The sequence below is a fragment of the Schistocerca gregaria genome, unplaced genomic scaffold (genome assembly GCF_023897955.1).
Source record: "Schistocerca gregaria isolate iqSchGreg1 unplaced genomic scaffold, iqSchGreg1.2 ptg001178l, whole genome shotgun sequence".
Taxonomy (NCBI): domain Eukaryota; kingdom Metazoa; phylum Arthropoda; class Insecta; order Orthoptera; family Acrididae; genus Schistocerca; species Schistocerca gregaria.
In genome coordinates, this window is record NW_026062508.1 from 34,800 (window position 1) to 41,331 (window position 6,532).

Below are 6,532 nucleotides of genomic sequence, written 5' to 3' on the forward strand. Positions count from 1 at the left end.
TGCGCTTCACGCCGCCCCTGCGCGCCAGGCGGCGGATCGCGGGCTTCGTGATGCCCTGGATGTTGTCGCGCAACACCTTGCGGTGCCGCTTGGCGCCACCCTTGCCGAGCCCCTTTCCTCCCTTGCCGCGGCCTGTCATTCTTCTTCTTCAAGCGTCTCAACCACAATAATATAAAAAACAGAAAGCAAGGCAAGCTCCTCACCCGGCGCTAGCGAGTCGGCTACGGTTGTGGCGCCCAGCGCGCGCGCCGCCCCCCTATATAGACTCTGGGGCCCCGCGGCCCGCCCTCCCCTCCCCCCACCACCGCGCACCGAGGGCATATAAGCGCAGCACCCGGGGCGCGCGGGCCCGTTGTCAAGGCAGCACCGGACGCCGTCGCGCACGCATATCCTCCACGCCGCATCCGCATCCGCATCCGCATCCGCAGTAGCCATGGCCCGGACAAAGCAAACGGCCCGCAAGTCCACCGGCGGAAAGGCGCCGCGCAAACAGCTCGCCACCAAGGCGGCGAGGAAGAGCGCGCCCGCCACCGGCGGCGTCAAGAAGCCCCACCGCTACAGGCCGGGCACCGTCGCCCTGCGAGAAATCAGGCGCTACCAGAAGAGCACAGAGCTGCTCATCCGCAAGCTGCCATTCCAGCGCCTAGTGCGCGAGATCGCCCAGGACTTCAAGACCGACCTGCGCTTCCAGAGCTCCGCAGTCATGGCCCTGCAGGAGGCCAGCGAGGCCTACCTCGTCGGCCTCTTCGAAGACACCAACCTGTGCGCAATCCACGCCAAGCGAGTCACCATCATGCCCAAGGACATCCAGCTCGCGCGCCGCATCCGCGGCGAGCGCGCCTAAACCCGCACACCGCCAAACAAACAAAACGGCCCTTTTCAGGGCCACTAACGTCTCTCCGTCGCGAGCAAAACTTTGTCGGTCGCAACGACTAGTTCCCCACTCACTCTCCAGTCCAGTCGTCCCACCCCCGGCCCGGCCCGGCGCCGCCGTTTCCAAAAGAAAAAAAAAAGCACCGCACCGGCCGAGCCAAGTCGCAAGCGTCAATAGCGCCACCCACACAGGCCACGGCACAAAACGTGACGCCCGGAAAGCAAAGCCAAAAAAGACTATTCCAAAACCACCACCAAGACAAACAAACAAACGCGGCGCAAAATAAATAGGTAGAAATAATAAAAGTAAAATACACTTTATGTAACACCAACCGCGGCGCCGCCGCCCACGCCCGCCAACGACCCCACAATCCAACCACCATCCACACATGAAACAAACAAACGCCAGCAAGCAAGACAGACAGACAACAAGGCAACCGACCGACCACGACACGACACGACAATCAACACCTTCCCGACGTGCTTTGATGGCCCTGAGAAGGGCCGTTTTTGTTTTTGTCCGGGACCGCGCGACAGCCTCTGGTTGCGCGCCGGCCACCAGGCGACGGTGTCAACCGCCAACCCTTCCCTGCCCTTTTTACTTCTTCTTCTTGGGCGAAGCCTTCGCCTTAGACGGCGTCGCCGTCGCCTTCTTCGGGCGCGGCGCCTTCGGCTTCTTCGTCGGAACCTTGGCGGCCTTCTTCGCCTTCGACGGCGACTTGGCCTTGGCCGGCTTGGCCGCAGCCGCCTTCTTCGCACCCGCGGGAGCGGCCGACGCCGCAGACGCCTTCTTGGCGGCGCCCGCCTTCCGACCGGTCGCCGCCTTCACGCCGCCAGCCTTCTTTGCGCCGGCCGCACGGGCCCCCTTCTTCTCCTTGCTGGCCGGAGCGGCGCGCTTCTTCTTCGCACCACCGCCGCCACCACGAGCCTTGCCGCCCTCGGCCGCCCCGCCGCCGGCGCCGGCAAGCTTGAAAGAGCCCGACGCGCCCTTCCCCTTCGTCTGCACCAGCTCGCCAGCCACGACGGCCGACTTGAGGTACTTCTTGATAAAGGGCGCCAGCTTCTCCGCGTCCAGCTTGTAGTGCGCGGCAATGTACTTCTTGATCGCCTGCAGCGACGACCCGCCGCGCTCCTTCAGACTCTTGATGGCGGCCGTCACCATCTCAGAGGTGCGCGGGTGCGCAGGCTTGGCGCGCGGCTTCTTCGCAGACGACGCAGACTTGGCCTTCTTCGTAGTGCCGGTGGCGGCGGGTGCCGCGGCAGTCTCGTTCGTAGCCGCCTGGTCTGCCATCTTTTGCCTGTTCTCTTTTCTTTTTTCCCCTTGCTTTCGCTTCCTTCTCTCCTTCGACGACGCACAACAGCGAGGGGCGCGCAGCAGAGAATAGCCGCGCACGCGCCTGGCCCAGCCAGTGTCGCGGGCGGGCGCGGACGGCCGAGAGAGCGGCCGCCACTCGGCGCGCCGCCGCGCCGCCGCGCCGCGCCTCCCGCGCTTGCTACCGCCCAACGTCCGACAGCCTGCGCGGAGCAGCCCCCAACCTGCGCCGCAACCACCCGCGCCATTCAAACCACCGAGGATGGGGCTACACACACCGACACCACGGTCGCCAACCAGTCGCCGCGGCGGCGCCGCAAACCACGGCCAAACTGCAGCCACCGCGCGCCACAGCCTGGGTCGGCCCGCCGAGAATCGCCGCCCCCGCCCAAATGCCGCCCCCACAGCCCCAGCCGACGACCCGCCACAATGGCCAAACCTTCGTCAAAACTCCCACACCGTCGCCGCGGCAGCCCGGCCACCGCGGCCGGCGCCACAGCCACACGAGCCGAGTCGTGCGGCGATGACGGCCGTGCACAAACGCACCTCCGCCGCCCCATCGCCTTCCGCCGTTTTCCCGATCGGCCCGCAGCCGTCGGGCCACGGCCGCGGGCCGTCCTCCTCCTCTCGCCTCGCCCGCCAACACCCACAGCCCTTCCAACACATTTTTTTTTTCTTTTTTCTTTTTTTTTTTCTACTTTTTTACGATCGCCGCCTGCGCAACATGGCACCGGCCGACGGAGCGCCAACCCCCCCGCCACAGGCGAAAACAAGACAACGATAAACAAACAAACAAAATAAATTACCAGCCAGCCCCAACTACAGACACACCGAATCTGCCCTCACAGCCGACCTTACACGCCTCAACGTCAAAACAAAGGTGGTTTCTTTCTTTCAACGGTTACCTTACCTTAGGTTACGTCAGGTTAGGCTAAGAAGGCGTCAGGGTTAGGTTAAGCGTTGACGTGACGTCACGTCTTAACGTAGGCGTTAAGCTAAGGTTGCGGTCACGTACGTTAGGTTAAGGCGACTTGGGGGTTGGCCTAAGGGCTTACGTTAGGTTACGTTAGTTTAGGTGGCTGCGTTAACGGCTTAAAGAAGTTTAGGAGGTTAAGGCGTCGAGGCGGCCGCACCCCCTTAGCTGCTGCGGCTCGGCCACGCCACGCCACGCCACGCCACGCTTTGGGGTTTCATAAGGTCGCGCGGCGGGTCGTCGGCACGCCGCAAAGGACAAAACTGCAAGACGACGTCGAAAAACAAACAACAGGTAAAAAATAAATAAGTAAAAATAAACGACGCCGACAGGCGGGGATCAGCAGAACGAGCAGATTCCGGAGAGCGAACGAGACACACACGCACGCACGCACACACACACACACACACACAAACCCCCCCGAGCCGAGAGAGCACAGCACCACCACGTGTCGGCCTCCGCTCACCCGACTCGGCTGGGCTGGGCTGGGCTGGGCTGGGCTGGGCTGGGCTGGGCTGGGCTGGCGGCCGGGCCGGATGCACGTGCACGTACACGTACGGCTACAGCCACTACCCGTACACAGCCGCTCTTCACGCAACACCAGCCAAATGGCGCGCCCGCGGCTCGTCGCGGTCGCAACGCCACGCCGGCACACTTTCGGCACCACCGTCTTCGCGCGCACCGCAAACAAAAACGCAGCCGACACACACAGAAAAAAAAAAAAAACAACACAGAGCGCGAGAGACGGGCGGCGGCGCACCTTTCGCCAGCCGGCAGGCAATCGACTCGCCCAGTACGACAAACGTGCACGCCACCCCACCCACCAACCAACCAGTCGTCGTCGTCGTCGTCCCGAAATCAAACAAACTCTCAAAAGGCACAGCCCCTGCTGCCAACGGACGCAGGCGCCACGCAGCTCCCTTCCCGCCACACTCGATTCGCAGTGCAACTCACCCGGCACACCGTCAAACGACGGGCTGGGCTCGCCGCATCGCCGCAACCTACACACCTTCCCCGCCACGACGCACAGCCCCACCAGACGCCCGTGCCGCAACGACACTACCGCACTACTCCTCTCGCCCTTGCCATACACGACACAACACGCCAAAAAATGAAAATCCAAATACAAACAAAAACACCGCCCCCACGACCCAAACACATGCACGGCGCGCCAACACACGCGAGGCAAGGCACGCAGCAAACGGCGTCCCCTCCGCGTCGCGCCATCAACCTACACACACAAGGCAACACCAACAACAAACAGCCAGCCAGCCAGCCAGCCAGCCAGCCCCACTCTCACGCCGCAAAAACAGAAAACACACCGAAACCGCCAAACGCCGCACATTCGCGCTTCGCACTCACCACACACCTCTCGGCATCCGTTTCGCACACAACGACGCGACGCACAATACATCATCACGGGCTACGCACGCACACCGCGACCCACTTTTTTACGACGCCCTCGCCAGAGCACACGTGCCCACGCCCACACACAGTCGACACAACGACGCAGCGCGCAGCAGACGCGGCCGCAACACATACCTCCCCGACGACGCGCCAACACCGCCAGCCACTGCTCACTCGCCCAAGCAACCCGTGCACACAACTGCCACACGCGTCCACCACGCCGCCGCCAACCACCCGCCCGCCAGGGGGCGCTCACGTCCGCGACAACAGCGCGGCACCGCCGGACCGGGCCGAACCGAGCCGAGCCGCCGCCTCCTCTCCACTCGGCACGCCACGTCCTGCTTGCAAAACACATGGCTCGTCCCTCTGTACACACAACGCGCCTGCCTGCGGTCGCCGCCGGCATCTATCTACCTGCGCATCGGAGCCAGGCCGGCAAGCCCACACTTAAATAATGCACTTCACCAGCCAAACAAACCCACTCTTCCTTTCTTTGCACAGCGCATGCAACAGCAGCCCCAGGAGCCGGGCCCGCCGCCAGCGTCTCCTCCTCCTCTGGGCACAGCCAGCCAGCCGTTCCCACCGCCCCGCCCCTGCTCTGCAGAACAAGAAAAAACGAAAAAGTACCAACACACGCACCCAAAGCGTAAGCCAGACAAGACCAGCCTCTCCAAGGCCACACACACGCAAAAAAACAAAAAAAAACAAAAACACTACAACAAAATAAAATAAAATGAAAAAGAAAAAGCAAGCTGTCGCCTCGCCCCCGCCCGTCCCCCCACCCCACCACATTCGCCCCCTCCGCTTGTTTTCCTTTCTACAATTTCCCTCTTTTCCACCCAATATCCCGCCGCGGTTTACGGGCACCGGCCGATTTTGCGCCCGCCCACATGTGTGCCTACTCCCCACCACCATTCCCTCCGCAGCCCGCAGCCCGCAGCCCGCAGCCCGCAGCCCGCTTTTCCCCCCTCCCTGCCCACACCACACCACACCACACCACACCACACCACACCACACCACACCGACGGTGCTGACGTCGACACGCACCCAAGACAGGGGCCACGACCGTCTTTTTTCCTGGGCCCATCCCCGCACCGCACCTCCTTCCAATCATCAACGCTGTGGCGCCTGTGTCCGCGCGAGACGCGTGCGCGCCGCCTCTCTCAACATCCGTCCGCCGTCCGCCGTCCGCCGTCCGCCGGCCGGCCCGTTTTTCGGCCCCCAGGCCATCCGTCAACCACCACTGCCCCTGCCCGCCCCGCACCACACCACACACCGCTGCTTGCCCCGGCCGTTGCCACCAAAGGCGCCAACCGCAGCCCGCGCGCGCCAGAAAGAGATGGCAAAACTACAGGGACCCAGCCGACCGACGAAAATCAGAGCAATTGGCCGGGAGGATCAAAAAGAGAGCTCCGAAAACCACCGTAGCGAGGCGTGGGAGGAAACGTTACGAGAAGCAGGAAGGGACCAGGAAAAATTCTGGAAATTTCTTAAAACTCGTAAACTAGACACGAAACATCTACATCTACATGGGGAAGGAACGACCCCACAGACCGAGCTGAAGCACTGGCGGATTCACTAGAAAGGCAATTCCAAGCACCAGAAGCGGTAGATGACGAAACTGATGACCACCAGGAAATGGTACTCAGAAGGGTAAAACCGCATCCTAAGTGCCCCGATCAGAACATCTTTCACAATCCAATAAACGCAGAAACCCCGTATCTTATCACATCACAAACATACACACATCCTAAGAAGGCATCAGGCCCAGATTCCATCAAACCGCAACTACTACATCACCTACCTCCAGCAACTATCAATTATCTATCTAACATCAATATATAATGCTTGCTTCAGACTAAACTACTTGGAAACAGGCCCGAGTCATCACATTACCAAAGCCAAACAAGGACTTATTATTTCCGCAAAACTATAGGCCAACTTCCTTGGAAAGGTTCTCGGAAAGC